This window comes from Cynocephalus volans, chromosome 2, assembly GCF_027409185.1.
Source record: "Cynocephalus volans isolate mCynVol1 chromosome 2, mCynVol1.pri, whole genome shotgun sequence".
Classification (NCBI taxonomy): domain Eukaryota; kingdom Metazoa; phylum Chordata; class Mammalia; order Dermoptera; family Cynocephalidae; genus Cynocephalus; species Cynocephalus volans.
In genome coordinates, this window is record NC_084461.1 from 197,525,936 (window position 1) to 197,546,042 (window position 20,107).

A 20,107-nucleotide genomic window follows, 5' to 3' on the forward strand; every position below is an offset into this window, starting at 1 on the left:
GAGCCTCAATGGAAGTTGGGTGATGGGGGTGGGAGGGACACTCCAAGGCATAGGTAAAGATCTGGTGGCTTGACCCAGGGTAGGCTGTGAGTGTGTTACATTGAGCTATCAAGGGATTTGAACTTGACCCTAAAGTATGGAACACCTTCAAGGTTCTCGTGCACAATCTAATATATCCAGATATATATACACAGATATCCAGTTTGGAAGGCTCCTTCTGACATGGTCAAGGGATGGAAGCCTGAACTAAGTTTTTTACTATCTCTGTTTTCATTATATTTTCTAATATTGCTGATAATTTGGAATGCTACTGTTCTTTCTAAGCCCTAATTGCTTTTTAGGTTTTTTTCCCTTTGAGTTTTCTAGAAATACAAAATTCTGACAGCAAATTAAAAGAATTCTGTGTCTTTATTTAAAAATGACCTTTTCTTTGTGTCTCTAACATAATACAGTGGGACCAGGGGGCAATTTCTTTGTGGAAGGGATGGATTTTCCCAGGCCAGCCGCCACTCCTGCTACCTGCATTTTGGGTTTTTGACCCCAGAGACAAAGCCAGCTGGGCATCTACACCTTCCCCATTTCATCTTTGTCAAAGTGGGACTGAGTTCTGCCTGGGGCAGTGTGTTGCTATAACAGAAATACCTGAGACTGGGTAATTTATAAGGAAAAGAAGTTTATTTGGCTTACGATTCTGGGACAGTTGCATCTGGCATGGGCCTCAGGCTGCTTTTACTCATGACCGAAAGTGGCAAGCAGCCAGTGGGTACAAATACATCACACGGCAAGAAGCAAGAGCAGGTGCCAGGGTCCTATAAACAACCCGCTCTCACAGGAACTAATAGAGCTAGATCTTACTCAGGACCCCCAGGGAGAGCATTAATACATTCATGAGGGATCCACCCCCATGACTCAGTTTCCAACACTGCCACACTGGGGATCAAATTTCCACATGAGTTTTGGAGGGGACAACACATTCAAACACCGTCAGACAGGGAGGAAAAAACACACACTGTATACGAGGCGCTGCAAAATTGCTTTACACACATCATGTCACAGCCACCTGAGATGTGGGCATCTGGAGTCTCGTTTATTAGATCAGAAACTGAGCCCCCCTGGGAGGTGGCAAAGGACTCACCCAGGGTGACCCAGCTAGATGTGGGGGCACTGGGGTTTTGTGTCTGACTCCAACTGACAGAGTGAGCCCGCCTTCCAACATACCACCTGCCAGTGTGTTCCCACTGATGGGAAGCTGCCTTATCTGACCCAGGTCAATCTGATACTGCACAGAAATCCGAATTAGCATACAGGTTTTTCCAAATGTGACTCATTTATTCACTTGCTGATTCATTCAGTTAAAATTCACTGAGCCCATTATACAATATTTCAAACCCATTATAATACATCGCTATTATAGAGAAGAAACTGAAGCTCACCTCCCCCTTCAGAGCTTCAGTTTCCTTATCTGTAACACGGAGGTCTTGCTAACACGCACCTCACAGGGTTGTTGTGAGGCTTAAGTTAAATGTTGCTATTTGTGAAGCAATTAACGTTGGAAGCATAGTAAGCTAGCTGGGTTAGCAGGGATGTGACGTGGGGTGTGCAGTGATGTGATCGAGTACTGGAGTCCTGGCTAAGCTGTTTATTAGCGAAGTGGCTTTGGACAAATCATTTCACCTTTCTGAGCCTCCGTTTCCTCATCCATACCGTGGGGACACTAACAGTTCCCACCTCACCAAGAGTCAATGAAACTGCCCAGGCAGGCACTTAGCTGCATAATCGTTCAGCGTTGACCCAATTATCGTCATTTTCTGGAGGTTGTAGAAGAATGGAGGAAGGACATCTCCTTTCGGTTTTGTTGGTTGGTTGATGGGGTCCCCTCGTTCACACTGGTCCCCAGCCTGCGCACTGAATGCCTGCAGCTCCCGCCGGGCCCGGTAGGTGGCGATGTCCGCACTGCTCCGCGGGGAGTCTCCGCCGGGACGCGCCTGCCCGCGCCCCCAGCCTCCGGCCCGCGCCCAAAGTGGGGGTGCGCGATGGGGCGTGAGGGCTTGCTTTCCTAGCGAGCTCGAGTTGTTTCCCAAGAGCTAAATGAAGAGCCCTACTTCAACACTGTTGGGAAAGCACGAAGGCCCTCTAGCGAGTGCTTTGGGGTTCTGACTTCAGACATAGGTGTGTCTTACTACTTTTAGCACTACTACTGTACTAATACCACCACTGCCATCAGCACCGCCACCACCTAACAATGTTTGGAGTTAAGTCCAGATTCTGTAATTTTTGTAATTTTGTAATTTTTGTGATCCAGGGCAAGTCAATTCACCTCTCTGAGGCTCAGTTTCTGCATCTGTAAAATGGGACAGAAACACCTCTACCTTGCAGGATTACATAAAATAATGGCTGTAAAATGCCTGACACATAGAAGATGGTCAATAACTGGCTTTTATTAATGTTTTTACTTAATATGATGCTGCACCCTGCCAGGGGCTCCTGAAGGGACAACCCGGCCACCAATGCAGTACTTAAACTGTAGCATGTTCACTTACTCCTTGTTCTCAAAGATCCAGCAGGGCCCATGTTGACAAATCAACAAGGAACACCCCAGAAAACATGGTGGAATTTGGCCACTATTCCTTGGTCTGCTCTGATCCGCCGTTGTAACTCTGGGCAAGTCTCTTCTTCCTTCTGGGCCTCAGTTTCCTTATCTTTAAAATCAAGGGATTAGGTGGTTCAAAGCTCCTTCCCAGTTCTGACAATCTACAATGGACACCTCTTACCACTGTAACCAGCCCCTGGTTTGTATTCATAATTCCAGTGAAATCAACACTCCGCTTATAAAATCAAATGGGACCACACATGCAAAGCACTATGCATGGCACCTGGAGCCTAGAGGGTACCTGGTAAATGGCAGCTATGATGATGGTTAACCCTTAATCAGCCCTTGATCTGGCCTGGGGGAGAATTGTCTGGAAGACGAAGTCATTCAGCTCCTGTTTGCTGAGCACCTACTATGTGTGCAAGGCCCTGAGCTAGGATCAGGGGGATCCTGCAAAAAGAAGACAGATAAGGCACCCACATCTCAAGGGGCTCAAGGTCCAGTGGAGGAGATGCACAGTAGATCCAGAGAGCAAAACATGAAGTGAAGGATAGTACACAGGGCAGTGTGACGGGAAGTGATTATGGAGCCCCGATTTATATGGGGCAGGGAGGAACTCTCTGCGGAGGTGACATTTGAGCTGAGATCTGAAGGGAGAGAAAGAGCAGGTCATGAAGAGAGGCTGGCTACAGCTAGTGCAAAGGCCCTGAGGAAGGGGAAGAAGCAGCATGTTCTAAGGACAGAGAAAGGCCAAGGTGGCTGGAGCCTGGAGAACAAGGGAGGATGAGGAGCAATATGGAGGATGAAACCTAGAGGTGCCCAGGCCAGCGTGCATTTGGGTTTTGTTCTAACAGCAGGGGAAGTCATAAGTCCCTGTAAGTAGAGGGTGACAAAGCCAATTAAACAGTTTAAAAAGCTGTTTGCCAGGATCTCAAGGGGTCACTTTTGTGGAGTGAGAAAAGAGGCTGTCCCCTGCTCTGCCCCAACCCAACCTCTGCCTCTTCCTGGCCAAAAAAGGTGGGCTTCATCACTGCTGTTGTGCTTTACTTTGTGGGGGTTCCCCGGCCTCTGTGAAAGTCATGAGCCCCTCTCCAGAAAGTGCTCATTCACCAGTCCCAATTTCATGAAACATTTCAGGACTTCCATGGATCCACAGTAGCCCCCCCAGGGACCCCAATTGGGAATCTTTGAATTACTCTGATCCCACTGGGACCAAGGCCTAGATGCTTGCTCCGTCCTGCGCCACAGCCTTCAGCTGGAGGCCATCTTTGAAGTGCCTGTGGCCAGCTGTGGCTCTGCCACACCCACAGGCCACCAGGCCTGCTGCCCAGAGGAATGGAATCACAGCCAGTGGCTGAGCGCTGAGAGTAGCTGTGCCTATGGCAACGGTCATCTGAGGAGAAGGGCTTCTTCTCCACCTGGCCTCAGGTTTCTGCCCCAGGGAGAATTCCAGAAGAGCCTCATTGAAGCAGGGTGGGGCGCCAGTCTCTGGACAAAGGCTAGCTACTTGCAAGACCCAGGTGGACAGACCAGCTGATTGTCTCCAGCCTCTTTGTATACTGTCTCTGTAGCTTCTCAGTAAATGCGGGGGTGTGTGATTTCATGGGGAACCTGCTGTTGACTTGGGCAGGCTCCCAGAGGAAGACCATCAGACCCTGCCCCTTCTCAGCGGTGTGACCCTGGGCACATTCCCTCACCTCTCTGGGTGTGCTTCCTCTCCTGTAGCTGAACGGAATTCATGAGCACAAAGCCTGACACAGTGACTGGCACACAGCAAGTGCTGCATAAATGCATACATGCTAGCCCTGGCGCTTCCCTACCCTCTTTCCCCAGTTATCACCTTGCTTTTCCTCACTTGAGCCCATCCGTGGCACTCACTGGAGAAAGCAAGAAAAGCCAACCAGATTTCTCACGCCCCAGCCCCACATGTCCTGATCTTGCCCGGTGGTTGTGAGCAGGGACTCCTACCTCAGTGGTGAGGGGACTGAGTCTCACAAGGCAGTGGCAGGTGGTTGCTATAGTGGCTGGAGGGTGCAGCTGGAACTTAGAAGATCCTGAGTTCAGATTCTGACTGCACCACTGGCAGGTAGCTCTTTGGACAAAGGGCTTTCACCGTGTGGAGACTTAGTTTGTCCATCTACAAAAAGGGCAGGAGAAGACCCACCTCTCTTAGAGCCATGGGGAAGAGGGGAGGAGATGCTGGTGCTGAGCCTCTGAGAAGCAGAGATCTGCAGGAATCCAGCCCCTCAGTGGTTTTGGATGCATCCGTAACTCCAGGAACCACTCCAGACCCCAAGGATCCTGGACACCAAATCTTAGCCTAAGCCAAGCTCTGGAGCTGTGAGGCCACCAGCTGGGCTAAAGGGTGCCCATGTAAGAGAAGGAAGGGAAAGAGCAGGGGCAGGGTAGTAGGGGATGTGGGGAGAAGAGGAAAGAAGTCTCTGCCTGGGGAGTGTGGAGGAGAGCTGTGTCTTCTGGACTCAGTAGTTCTCATCCGTAAAATGGACACAGTAAAATGGGGACACTAATGCTAGCTTCACAGGATTATTGGAAAGGAAGATGTTAGGTGACATAAGGGAGAGCGTTGAGTAAACTAGGGAGCACTTGGGTGGGAGGGGATGTGAAATCAGTCTTGGTGGGAGAAGTGTAATGACATTGTGGGACTATTTATTGAACAGTTACCATGTCCCGGCATCACCCAGCCCTCACAAGCACTATTGTGTTTAGTCTTCCCAAACCGACAAGGGGAGGTTACTACCCCCATTTTACAGATGAGGGAAGCGAGGCTCAGAGAGGCAGGGTCACCTGCCTGAGGTCACATAGCTTAGAAGTAGAGCCACACCCAGATCCTTTTGACTCTGGAGACAATGTTCTTCTTTTTCTATTCTTTTATAACAGCTTTATTGAGATATTCACATACTATATAATTCACCCATTTAATGTGTACTATCCAATGGTTTTTAGTATAGTCACAGATACAAGGGCGCTTCAAAAAGTTTGTGGATTCATATTATCTTTTATTTCTATTTTTCCATGAACTTTCTGACATACCTTCATATGAGCAACCATCACCACAGTCAATTTTAGAATGTTCTCATCACCCTAAAAAGAAACCCCTTACCCTTTGGCTGTCAGCTCTAGCTCCCAAATTTCCCCCTCTCTCCAGCCCCTGGCAACCACATTTGTCTTTATAGATTTGTCTTTTCTGGACATTTCATAAAAATTGAATCATACAATATATGACCTTTTATATCTGGCGTTTTTCTCTTAGCATAATGTTTTCAGCGTTCATCCATGTTGTAGCATGTCAGTACGTCATTCTTTTTTATTGTCAAATAATATTCCATTGTGTGGATACACTGTGTTTTATTTATCCATTCAGTGTTTGAATTGTTCCCACTTTGGCTATTATGAATAATGCTGCTGTGAACGTTTGTGTACAAGTTTTTGTGTGGACACGTGTTTTCATTTCTCTTGCCTACGAGTGGAATTGCTGGGTCATATGGTAACTCTACGTTTAATATTTTGAGGAACTACCAAACTGTTTTCCACAGAAGCTGTACCATTTTACATTCCCACCAGCAGTGTGTGTGTTTCTCCACGTCCTCGCCCATGCTTGTATCATCTGCCCTTTTGAGATCATATTCTTACTGGCTATGCTACACTATAGAGTCTGCTGGGCTTGATATCAAATCCTACCAGCTGTGGGATCTCAGGCAAGTGGCCTCTTGGTGTCCTTTTTTATAAAATGATGTAAGAATCTTCCCTTCTGGCCTATAAGGAGATGAACTAGGTTGATGGCAGAATCAGGGCTATGCTCTACCAACTGTAAAGTGAGGTGCACATGTCTTGCTTTTATAACTGGGTGTCCCAGGTATAAAGTCCCTGAGATCTTGACCCATCTAGCTCACCAGTTTCCCTCCAATGCCTGGCACTGGGCTTCAGTGCTTTGTAAGTGCAGGCCATCAGCAGCTGCCCAGGAACCTCCCTTAGCAGAAGGGGCTGAGCCCACCTGGTGCAATCTGAAATCTGAAAGCTATGTGGGGTGAAGGGCTGGGCACTGCTTATAGCCCCCCTGTGACTCTCAGCCAGTGCTAAGAGTTTTGGAATTTTTTCCTTCCCTAAGAGGAAAAATTCTTCCTGTCTGTCAGGAAGGAGTCTCTTGTCTTTCCAAGGCAGAGGCTGGGGAGTTTCACCAGCAAAATTATAGCAGTCTTGTCCTAGCAGCTGCCCTCGTTCATATTTAGTAAAACCAGGGCATGTCTGCTGGGTGCCCTGGGCCTCAGCACCTTACTTCCACGTGAGGCAGATCTTTATGCTTTCAATCAACCTGTATTTTTCCCCCAATTTTTTATTGATGTAAAATACATATAAAATTTCCCCTCTTAACCATTTTTAAGTGTACAGTTCAGTGGTATTAAGTATAATCATATTGTTGTGTAACTATCACCACCCTCCATCTCCAGAACCCTTTGCATCTTGCAAAACCGGAATTCTATACCCAATAAATAATAACTCTCCATTCTCCTCTCGCCCCAGCTCTATCAACCAGTATCTTAAATGCTCCCTCTAGGGGCTGGCCGGTTAGCTCACTTGGAAGAGTACGATGTTGATAAAACCAAGGTCAAGGGTTCAGATCCCCCCACAGGCCAGCCAAAAGAAAAAGAAAAAAAAAAGAAAAGAAATTAATTAAAAGCACCTACTAAATGCAGGGTTTTGGTCCCGTAGCCTCAAACAAGACAGACATGGTCCCCTGCTTCATGAAAACTGATAATCCATTTTCTGGTTGAGGAAACCGAGAGGGAGAGGCTCTTGCTTGCATCTCCCACCTAATCAGTGGTAGGGCAGGGTTGGAACCCAGGGTCTGGTGCAGAGGCCAAGCTCCGGCCACCTGAGTCATTTTTCTGCATGGGAGTCTCAGTTGCCCAGTCTATGAAATGAGGGTCAGGGAGGAGTTGGGTTAGTGATGCTCATGCCCAGGGCTCGGGCCGCTTCCCAGCTCCATCTCCTCCAGTCTCCTACATCAGCCTCCAGGTAGCTGGAACAACTCTTGTATTTTCATTTAATTTGAGAAGGGTCTTTCTACAGAAATGGGCCCCACAGTAGTTATGCCATCAACCCCCCAGCCCCAGCAGGTAGGCTTTCTGTTAGGGAGCTGCAAGAGGCCCTGTGTTTACACTCGTCACCACAGACAGATAGCTGCCTGTTTGCTCTGCTGGAGATCCAGGACACCCAGAGGGAAAAGGTTCTCCTGTTCTCTTCCCCACCCCTCTCACTCCCCACCGTGGAGAGAGCAGCTTTTTGGGGAGGCCACATTCCTCTCCAAGCCTCAGTTTCCCATCTGTGAAGTGGACACAGCAATCCTTACTTCACAGCCTGGTTGGGAGGACGGTTTACTTGACAATCTCACCCCCGACCTCCCCAACGCATGCTCAGTGAGTTAATTATTAAGGATTGTTTCTTTGTAAATGTTTCACACTGGTGGTTTGAATACAGCGCTCCTTCTGCTGGGGGGTCTTTGTCTCTGTCTCCAGCACTTCTAAAATTCCACTTTCCGGCTGCTGAACCTCATGGGCGATACCGCTGATGGCAAGCTTGAGCAGGAAGGACCCACTCTGCAGTCTTCCCAGCCGGTCGCCTTGATTTAGTGAAAACAGTAATGAAGAAAATGACTTGAATGTTCCTTGGGCTCAGCACAGACCCAGTACTCCCTGTGTCTTCACGGTGACTGTATGCCCCACTCTACAATGGGGATCCTGAGGCTCAGAGGGACTTGCCTAGGGCCGCTCGGCTGGTGAGTCACAGAGCCAAGGTTTGGGCCTCCCAGGCTTTCCGACCAGCCGCAGCGGGGGTGAGCTGCCCGTCCTGTGGAGTATTCAAGTGGGCTCGCCGCTGGGCAGAAGCTGTGGCTGCGTGTTGGGGCTCACCTTCTTCATCCAATTAAAACAAAACGGAACAAAACACAACAAACCCCCCCCCCCCCGCGATTGTCTCCTCCTCTGTGCCAGGCTCGGTGCTGAGCACAGGGTAGAGAGATGCAGAGAGGACATTCACTTACTGCTGAGCTCTCACCGTCTGTGACTCAGGGGCCTCCCCCACCGGACCGGGAGCCACCTGAGCGGACCCACGACAAACCCGTCTCTGAGCGCATCGTCTGCTGAATGACTGAGTGAGCGAATGCACGGAATAACCGGCCAGGATGCCCGTGATCGGACGAGGAAACAGCCCAGGGCGGCCGGAAAGCACAGCGCAAGACCCAGCCGGAGCCGGGCTTCTAACCAGAGCCTCTCGGCCCAGCGCCTGCCGCTCTCTCCAGGATCCTGACGCCCATTTTCCAGGTCAGGAAGCTGAGGCCCTCGCCCCCCGCCCTCCCGCGCTGCGCCGGGGTCCGCGGCGTCCGGGTGGGCGTGGTGCAGCCCGGGGCGGCGCTCGGCGGCTGGAACCTGAGCCGCGGGAGGAGGGCGGCGCTGGGCGCGGGGCAGGCTCCGGGAGTCAGGAAGCGCCGCGCTCCGGCCGCCGGCGCCCAGCCTTCCCGGAGGTGAGTGGGACCGGGCCCCGGGAGACGCGGCCCAGCCGAGGTCCCCTCGCGCCCCCGGGGATCATCCCGAGGGTCCGAAGTCCAGGCGGGGGCGCGGGAGGTGCGGGAGGCTGGTGCCCTTTGCTGTGCTGGGTGCCCTTGGGCCGGGCAGTACCCTTCTGGGCTTCGGTTTTATCACCTGTGAAATGGGCGCCAACGTGGGCCCTAGGGTTGCAGATCTGGGCGAGGGAAGTCCCCAGCTCCCTGAGACCCCAAGGTCGGGAACCAAAGGAGGAGAGGCCTGCAGCCTACCTTGGGTGACATCCCCATCTTGGGGGGGCTTGGAAGAAGGGTTGGGGGAGCGGTGACTGACTTTTGCTTGGAATTGGGAGTCTGGAGCTTCCAAAGGTTACTTCTTGGTTACTGAGTTCCAGAGAGATGGCTCTTCCCCCAAGAGAAAGGAATATCTTTAACCTCCAGTTCGGCCCTCAAGATCCTGGGAGGTCCCGGGGACAGGGAGAGACCTCCCACACTCTCCACTTGCCTGGAGATAACCCTCCCCACCACACCAGTTGGCCTGTTCCATGGCCAGCTCTGCACACAGGGCTTGGTGCCCACGGGGTGCCCGGGAAGTGACGAGGGAGGGGTGGGCCCTGTGGCTGGTCTGGCTCAGCGTCTAAAACAAGGGCCTCTGCTGGGGGAGCGGGGCGTGAGCCCCTGAAATTCTAAGCACATATCCTGTGTGAGCTTTGTTCTGGGACGCTAAGAACCACTTGAGGATTTAAGGTTTGCCACTTTGGTTCAGGGGCAAGGGCAGGGGGTGACTCAGGGACTGTGTCATGAGGAAGGTGAGGAGGTGGTCTCTTTAGCGGGGATGGGTAGGAGGGTTGGGCCGGGTCATCTACGAGGTGAAGAGCGGGCTGTGTGGGGGTCTGGGTGCACTCTGCCTTCCCCTCCTGTGTGACCTTGGTCCCTAGTCCCTTAGCTGTCTGAGCCTCTGTTCTCTCATCTGTACTACAGAGTACCTGAGGGCCACCCCAGGGCTGTGGTGACCTGTAAGGAGCCTGGCACACAGTCAGAGCTTGGTCACCGTCAGCCGTTATTATTTTTGTAGTGGTGGTTGCTGCCCTAAACTTTTTCTTAATGGAAGAGGGTGAAAAAAGGTCATTGGCCATTTCCACAACATTTCTCTAGTTCATTCTGTTTGAAGAACGGTGGGAACCAGAAAGGCTGGGGACCCCTCCTTCCCACCGTGATTGAATTGCAGGGAGAAGGGGCTCCCGAACACAAATGGTGAATGACAGCCATAGTTCAGGCCGGTTCATGTTTGTAAAACCAGGGTGGGGTCGTTTTGAAATGGAGTTTACCAGGGAACGATTGCCTGAGAAAAAAGGCTGTGAGGGTTGTGTGTTTTATATGAACTCGTATGAGGATGCCTGGGATTCCCCAAGGGAAATCCAGACACCTTAGATCAGAGAAGGGGCTATGGGCTCCTCCCGCCTCGTCCGGGGCAATCTGGGCTTCAGCCACCTACTCCTTCCCCCAGCAAACCCTCCCTGAAAGTTCTGGGCTGGGCACTGTGCTCTGAGGTCTCTCAGACCCCAGACTAGCTCTAGCCCAAGGGGTGGGAACTGTATGGTCCAAGAGAGACAGAGAGAAGGAAAAAAGTCTGCCCCTCCCTGAAACTGGGATTGCCCCTGGTGCAGCTGTGGCCTCCAGGTGGGCACCACCCCCACCTGGCTTGTGGGCGCCTGGCAAGGCATGTGCATATGATAGATGCTTCCTAGATACGTGCTGTTGAATGAATGGGGGCCAGAAGAGAATGCTTCAGGTTAGGAGAGCAGACCAGGAAGCATGAAGGAGGGTTGATCAAGGTGGTGCTTGTGCTGCACCTTGAGGAATAAATGCAGAAGTGGAGGAAAGGGCATTCAGGTAAAGGGAACAGCACTAGCAAAGACATGACTTGTACCTGTTACCTGGTGGGTAAAGCTGGGGTTGCTGGTGCTGTTTGTCTGAAGTGTGTGATATGAACAGGAAGGTCAAAGCACCAGACAGGCAGAGGCTAAGTCAGACCCAGAAGCCCAGAAGTCCAGATTGAGACATCGTTGTTCATGTGGTCTAGAATGGTCCCTCTGGCTGCAGAATGGGAAAGATTAGAGGGGGCCAGACAGGGAAACTGGTCCCAAGGCTGGGGAAGTTGTCCAAGCCCTAGGGTGGAGAGTAGATGGGGGCAGCTGGAAGGAGATATAGTAGGGAGAGAAATGCACAAGACTTGGCTTCACTGTGCCTGGCACATAGTAGGTGCTCAGTAAATATCAAATTGCATAGTTGCCTGTCTGCACAAATACTGTTGAGAGGGCCTGAGCCCTTTGAGCTCCTTTGTCTGTTTCTAGGGAAAGGGAGTCCACATGAAGTGGGCATCTCTGTCCCTCACAAGGTCTTGAGCCTGCTGTCTGCCTCAGTTTACTCCCTTTTTGACTCTGGGAAAGACACTCTAGTCCCTCTCCAAATTATAGGAACCTAGGGAACAGCTCCTCTTCTGTCACAGGTAGGGTCTGAGGCACCAAGAGAACACTTAATTCATGCTATTGGGCCCTCTGGAATGCTCTGCATCACCAGTTTGGAGTGGAATTCACCTGTTAAAGATTAATTCAGATCTCTTGAGATACTTGTGATCCTGGACTCTGTGGCTGCTTCTCTGAACTGTGGGTGCAAGGTTTTGTCTGTCTTTAGCCAAGCCTGGGCTGCATGAACAGTTATTATGATGGTAGCAAGCATTTACTGATCACTTAGAATGCCAGGCCCTGAGCAAAGAACTCTCATTTCATTTGGATACAAAACTATTATTGTACCCATTTTTCAGAGGAAGGAACTGGGGGGTGAAGTCGCTTGCCTAAGGTCTCTCAGCTGGGAATGGGCAGAGCTGGGATCCAAATCCCATTTGCCTGATTTCAAAATCCATGCCCTTAACCTCCAGGATGGCCTGTCCACATTCATCTGGACCATCCCCAGGGTATCCGGAGTCATGGGGGAGAGATTCTGCAATATAGAGATATGAACCTGAGTTGCTGAAACAGGCCTGGGCTTAAACCTTAGGCCCACTTCCCCCTCACCAAGGGAGCTTGGGGAAATCACCTGGCCTCTCTGAGCCTCAATTTCCTCCTCTGTCAAAGGGGCTCTCAGTTCCCACTTTGCAAGGATGGTCCAAAGCACACAGATGGGGCCTCGGAACACAGGTCTTCTTCCTCATCCTATGTCTGCTCCCCTTGTTCCCCAGCCTGTTCCAGGGCAGGTTTTCCACCAACTTATCCCTAGGGAAGCCTTTGAGAGCCCCTGCCAGGTGGGCGGGTGGAAGGTAGTGGGGGCAAAGTTAGACTTGCCTTTTCAGCCAGGAAATATTTATGGGTGTTGACTGAGTGCCAGGAGCCAACATTTTCTACTTTCCTGATTTCATGCTTAAAAACTAGAGCTGGTTCCCTGCTGTCTAGATTCAAATCCTGGCTCCAAATAAGTTCCCTTACTCCTTTGGCCTTGGTTTCCTTATCTATATAATGTGGATAATGATAGTACCTGCCTCAATGGGTGGTTGTAGACAGTCTCCAGCACACTGACTGTTCAGTTTATAACCAACCTCTATCGCCTGATATTCACTTCAGTGGTGTCACAGCCTCCCTCCCACTGGAGGTGGGCAGGGGCAGGTATACTGAGTCCCATTTTACAACTGAGGAAACTGAGTCTCAGAGAGGGTGGCAATTTACCTAGGGATGTCCAGCTGACTCATGGTAGAGCTGGACCTGGAAGCCAGATCCAAGTGACTCTGGTCCCTTTGGGTCCCGGAAAAGCCCAGTGGCCAGTTCAGCTTCCTGTCTGGAAAGCCTCCTTAGACTCACCCCTCTTGGAGTCTGACCCACCTCTGTTCACCTCCCAGCTCTGCTACTTGCTGCCGTGTGACCTCAGAAAGTGGCTTACCCTCTCTGTCTCTGTGCCTGCCACTCAGGATTTGCTGGAAGTCAGAGCTCTGCCAGCTTGAGGGGGTTTTGGTTATTCTGGCTGCCATTCCTGCCCGTCCTGGGCTTCCCCTGCCTTGGATGCTGTTGGATCTCGTGAGCTGGCACCCTGGCCAGGCAGGAATGAGGAAGGGAGACAGATCCTCACTTTCACTGTGACTCTGACTTCCTTCCCACCCCTGAGCCCTTTCCTGACTGTCAGCTTCCCCTTTCTGTCCCTAGCCCTGGCTGCTGCAAGCTGTGTGACCCCAAGGAGGTCACCCCATTTCTCTGAGCATGTTTCCTCATCAGTAAGGGAGGGTCACAGGAGACCATGCCAGGCCCACAGGAAGCCTTTGCAGTTCTGTTTCAGATGAGGTCAGGGTGTTGGAGAGGCCACAGAGGGAGATGGGGGATTGGGGGACAGACAGGCATGTCATTGACCAAATGGGAATATTCTTATTTTTCTTTGGGTAGTGAGTAACGGCTGCTCCTCCCGCCCACCCGCCCTGCCTGCGCCCCACACAAAGGGCTCCTCAGTCTCATCAGGCGCCTGTTTTTCCCTGAGGGTGGAGTGGCTTGGGTTCCACCCAGTTGACCAGGAGGGCTGACCGCCTTCTGGGACAGCTCTTCATGTGTGTGTGTGTGTGTGTACATGTGTGCATGCACATGTGCGTGTGTGTGTATGGAGGGTGGGCCCCATGGGTTTGGGGTGGGATGGTGGGCGTGGGGCTGACTGACCTTAGGCAGGGACCCACCAGCCTGGTTCACTTCTCTCTCTCCTTGGCACAGAGGAAGGGCTTGGAAATACCTGTAGATAGACTGAAGGAAGGAAGGAAGGAAGGAGCAATGGACGGACAGACCAGCAAGGCAGGGGCATCTGAACAAACTGCCTCTGATACAGGCTCTGGCTGTGAGATCGAGTGGGCTTGGGTGAGTGTCCTGTCCTTGCTGAGCCTGTTTCCTCATTTGCAAAATGGACTCATGATAGCTGTCACCTTCATGAGAGGTGTTGGGTCTTGTAGGTCAGAGAGCCTTGTACAGAGTTGGTGCCCAATAGATTCTGTTAAAGGATGGGAGGGAGGAAGTTAGCTAGTTAGTTAGTTAGTTAGTTAGTTGGGCAGAGGTTCAGCTTTGGTGACTTGTCTATCCTGGAGAGAATGACTAAGATTGCCTTTGACTCCTTTCATCTGTATTCATTCATTCATTTATTCATTGAGGACTTAGTAGTGACTGAGTCTCACTGCTGAGAAAAGAGTCCCTGCCCTCCCAGAGCTTTTGTCCAAGTGACATAGTTCCACACGCAGTGCTTTGAGGCTCTCAAAGGCTTTGAGGCCAATTTATGAGGCTCTGACACCCATAGCGACCAAACCACCCAGCAATGACTACTGTGATTAGCTCCCTTTTAGAGATGAGGAAACTGAGGCTCAGAGAGATGAAGTGATCCACCTGGGGTCACACAGTTACTAAGTGGTAAAGCCAAGATTCAAACACCACACCTGTCTGCCTGCAGCACCCCAGTTCCACTGTGCCAGCCTGTCCTGCTGAATTCCAAAGGGCACCGCACTTATATGGGTGGCCCCATGGAGAGGACTTTGTAGACCCCAGAGGGATAAACTCAGATTTAAAAGCAGACCCTTGGAATTGTAGCCACATTCCTTTCTTGTTGAGTCGTGACCTCAGCTGGGTCTTTTGGTCTCTCCGAGGCTCAGTTTGCTCACCTGTGAAATGGTGATAATGACAGTGCCTCTATCTCAGATAAGAGATAAATGTATTTGTTCTCAGCACATGATAGGTACTGGATAAATGTCCGCCCCCTACTTCCTTCCTTCCTTCCAGGACTCAGTTTACTCATCTGGGAATGGAGACAATACTATTTAACTTCTAGAGTTATTATTTGGATTAAAACAGATAGAAGGTGTGAAATGCACCAATGAGGGTAGGCATTGCTGATGGTGGGATTTCAGGCATTAGCCTTAGCCATAATTCTAAGCAGTCAACTCCAGACACACCAGCCTACTATTGGCATAGGCTGGTGGTGAGGCAGGCAGAGAGAGGATCTCAGACTGGTTTTCTGCTGCCTTGGGCTCCCTTCTCTGGCTCCCACCCCAACAACTCATGAGTGTCTGTTCTCTCCTCTGATTTGGCAGCCTCAGGACTTTTGCATGTAGGAATGGTGTGGAAGAACATGTGCATGGATAGATGGTGTCCTGTCCCTCTGGGCCTCAGTCTCCCAGTTGAGAAATGGGGCAGTCTGTATCCTGACTGCTTTCCAGATGACGAGGGATGGAAACAACGTGGTGAGAAGACCCTTTCCAAAGGCGAGGTCTCTGTAGAGTCACAAGCCCTGCCCTGGAGCTGGGAAGTCTGGGTTCCAGTGCCTGTACTGTCCTGACCTCTTGGGGCCTCATCTCCCTCATGGTAAATTGAGGGAATGTTAACAACACTAACAAAGCAGTTGCCATTTATTGAGCACTTACTATACTCCAGGCACTATCCTAAACTCATGAATTATGGCATTTAATCCTCATAACAGCCTTTTGGAGTAGGAGCTGTTACTTTATTGTTTTAACTTTAGGCATGAATATACAGTACAACAAATAATTATGGAGCAAATACAGGTTAACCCCTCCCAGGTGGTAGTAATTATTACCCCCATTTTACAGATGAGGAAACTGAGGCCTAGAAAGAAGTGACTTGTTCAAGGCCACACAGCCAACAAGTGGCAGGTGGGGAGCAGAACATAGATTGGGCGAAGTTTTGAGGCTACAGAATCCTCTGTGGGGTTCTCTGTTGCTGTGACTGCCCTCCAGGGAGGAGGTTCTAAGGTTTGGAGACCTCCCCGCTCCCAGGCTGTAGCTGGGTAGCATCGTGCTCCACGTAGGGCTGAGTCTGAGAAGGTGGAATCCTGGAGCTGTGCTCTGATGAGAGGACAAGGGAAGAAGCACCTGGAGTCTCCTGGGGTAGGGACTTCATATCCTTGAGCCCCTACTGTGTGCTAGATCCTGTGCTAAACCCTTTATATGTGCTTTATCCTCATGACATTGTTATGTTGTGACGAGGAAACTGAGGCTTGGGAAGGGAAGCGACTTGTCCAAGGTCACCGAGCCTGGATGGGTTATTGAGATGTAATTCACATACCACACAACTCAGTCTTTTAAAGTATACAATTTATTGTTTTTTTGATGTATTCCAAGTTGTACAGACATCACCACTATGATTCCAGCATATTTTCATTACCCCAGTAAGGAACCTCATACACATTATAGTCACTGCCTCTCTCTTCCCAGCCCCTGGTAACAACTAATCTGCTTTCTGTCTCTATAGATTTGCCTGTTGTCGGCATTTCATATAAATGGTATCTGAAAGTATGTGGCCTTTTGTGTCTGCAAGGTGCATGCTCCTAACCCTTAAGCCACACTGCCTCCTGGTGGCTCCCACCCCAGGGCAGGGGACCCTTGGAAATGAATGGGTCCCTGTGAAAGCTGGGAGGGGTATTTGTGCGCACCGCTGCCACCACTCCAGCCAAGAGCTTGCAGAGTGACCAAGCAACTGCCGTGGCCATGCTGGGCTTGCCCTCTTCGGGACTCAGTGAGTCATCCCAGACCTGCCCCACCTGGGTGGTGTAGGCATAAGGGGGACACCCTTCTGGGGGGGAACCAGCAGGACACTGAGGCTCTGTCTGCCCTGGATAGGCAGCCAGTGTCTTGCAAACAGGAAGCAGGCTGGGCCGAGACCTGCTAGGTAAATACAGGCTGGCCAGGGAAGGTGCCTAGCATGGCGTGATGCCCCCTGCTGCTGCCTGCCAGGGGCCTGGGAGCTGTCGGCAGCCTGGCAGGCAGCAGGTTTTGCCTGGCCAAGGGGCTGAGCTCCCACCCGGCTGCTCCCAGCGGTGGCTGCTCCATGGTAGCTGCCAGAGTCCACCTCCCAGGCTCTGGACCATCCACTCTGCCTTCCCTGGCAATCACAGTTCGCTTGGTCCTTGGTCTTTTTGTTCATCCATCTAATAATAATAATAATAATAATAATAATAATATGCTGATACTGATTGTGCTAACAGTGGCCATCCTTTACTGAACGTATGTTCTGTGCCAGGCATTTGGCTCATAAAACACTTTATCTCATTTAACCCTCATGACAATTTCTTGGGGTAGATGCCACAATTATTGCCATTTTACAGGTGAGGAAACTGAGGCACAGGAAGACCAGGGATTTGCCCAGGGTCACACAGCTGGAGAATTGGTGGTCCGTATTCAGGGATTGAAGCCCCTTTCCCCACATACCATTCTTTCTCCAGCCCCTCCTTCCACCCTTGCCTTCTAGAGTCCCCAGGTCCTTGTTCTGGGGCTGCATGGGTTCTAATCCCACTTCCCCCTCTCAGGAGCCAGGCAACCCTGGATGAGTGACTTCACCCAGGAGCCTCAGTGTCCTCTTTGGGAAGGTGGAGGGGGGTGGATGGGTCTGGTACTTTCTCTCCAGCACCAGTAAACCTCAGGGTTCCTGTCCTCCTAGTCCCTTGCCATCCACGTTACCTCTCCAGACTGCTCTAGCATGGCAGGTGCTCACAGTTGTGTTTATCTGAGGGTACTGCAGGGAGTGGGGTCCCACAGATTGGCCAAGGAGCCTCAGGATGGGGGAGGATGGAGCACACTGGGGAGCCAAGCACCTTCCTTCCCGTGTATTCATCCCCTGCCCACCTTCCCACCTGCCTGTCCCCCACCCCCTCACCTATCCTTCCTTCCCGCTGCCTTCTCCCAGGCCGTGCCATTCCTAGGTGAATCCTGCACTTCCTGCCACATGCTTGTCCTTGCTGCCTCCTCTGCCCTTTCATCCCATTCCAGTTGTCAAGCCCCAGTCCGAATGTCCCTCCTTCTCACGGCCTCTCCCTGTCCCCACCAGGATTAATGCTGCTTCCCTCAGTCTGCACCCTCCTGGAACTTCAGGGCTCCCTGGTTGTATAGTCCAAGAAATCAAGTACATTGATTCCCCAGTCTGGGTCAGCACGATGCTAAATGCTGGGGATACAGCAGACACAAAATAGTCTCTAACCCATGGGACTAAAACTCTAGAGAGAAGAGAGATGAATAAAAGAATTATATGAGTAAATGTAAAAGTTGAATCACGAAAGTGCTATAAAGGGAGGCACACGTTGCTCTAAGAGCAAGCCACAAGGGAGCTGGTTCAAACTGGGGGGCCAGGAAAGCCTGGCAGAGGAAGTGGCATTGAGATGAGACCTGCAGAATGAGTGTGGGCCGGCCAGCGAGGGAAGAGCATGCCAGGCAGACGGAGCAGCCGGGCAAAGCCCTGCAGCAGGGGTGCTGGGGGCATCTGCCTTCCCTCCTAGACTGCGAGTCCCCTGAGGTTCCACTCTTATGTCTCTCTGGTGCCTTGCAAACAGGTGGCACTCAATACCGATGCGTGTTGGAGTGAATTGATCCCAGAAGGGAGGGAACCAGGAGAAACCAGTACCCTGAAATCCTTCCCCTCGGGTGGAGCAGCCATGCACGCCCAAACCTGCCCCCAGATTTAAGCAGCTTTTCTTGGTCACGTAATCAGGAGGATAGGATTTGACAAACGTGTGCCAGGGTTTCCATGAGATCAGGCAAAGCCACAGGGTAACTATGAGAGTGGGCCCCTTCCTCCACCCTCTGCAAGTGGGGACAGGGGGATGGGGCAGGAGACTGCCGTCCCCTTAAATCTAAGGTTCTCAGAATCTGTCACCTGTCAGAATCCAGCAATTTGCTGTTTATCGAGGGCTTCTTGTGTGACATTTGGCTCAAATGTGACACTTCTCACCATGACCCTATTAAGATTCCTGTGGACAGGTGAGGAAAGTGGGGCTCAGAGAGGCTAGTAACTTGCTCAGACTCACCCAGCTAATGAGCAGTGGGCCTAGGATCCGAACCCCTGATGTGTCTGACGTCAAAATACACGCTCTTTCTATGCCCTGTGGCTTGGGGCTGTGAGAGCAGAATGCAGGACCTTTGGCCATCTTCCCAGAAGCCTGGGGACTCTTTCTGGGGCAGAAAGGAAGGCCTGGGGACCCCAGCTCAGCCCTCTATCTCCTCACCCTGCTCAGGACCCCCACATCACTTTACTCGGCCACTCCTGAGCCACTCCTGGTCTACACAGCTCTTAACACCACTGGACATGACTCTCCTTCTTGGTTTGTCTGGTTTATTCTGTTTCCCTTACCAGAAGGTCAGTCCCAGGAGGGATTTTTATCCATTTAGCTTGCATCTGTGTCCCCAGTACCTAGTGCAGTGCCTGGCACACAGTCGGTGCTCAATAAACTTTTGTGGAATAAGTGAATAGATGAATGATTTCTAATCCTACTCCTTGGGCCCTGAGATTCAGATCCACCCTCTGTCCATTCTGCTGTAACTACCATCTGTGTGTGGATTACAATCTGGTATATATTCATAGAAAGCGTTTGGATGCTTAAAGTAAGAAACACTGCAGCTTTAAATGAACGCAGTTGTGAAGATGGTAATGTGGGGGGATATTCACACTCACGCATCAGCGTTTTTAGTTGTGCCCCTAATGCCCACCCGGTGCCGGCTGGGTGCTGCCGCTGCAGAGTGCTCCCAGCAGGAGGTATCAGTGAGCCTGCGCAGGCACCCAGGCCCTGCCATGGCTGCTCACAGTGGGCACACGCGCACACACAGGGAGAAAGACACAAACAAATATATATGACCTTCACACACCACACACACAGGAGACATACGCAGACCCATAGCTGGACTGTCAGCCTCTGTCCCTGCCTGCGCCCCCCTCTTCCCTCCTAAGGCTGGCATGGGATTGGAATGTGTAATAATAGCCTTCAGGGCAAATTAGAACAGGGAGTGAACTCTTTCCCTGACCACACAGAACAGGGCAATGTTTGGGGAGAGAACTGCCACCGAGCAACAGAGCCAGCGGGTGTGTGAGTGTGGACATGTGTGCTGCTGTGTGCACACCCGGGGGGGACGGTATGGAAGGAGCCCAGGGCTAGAAGTCCAGATGCCTTCTTCA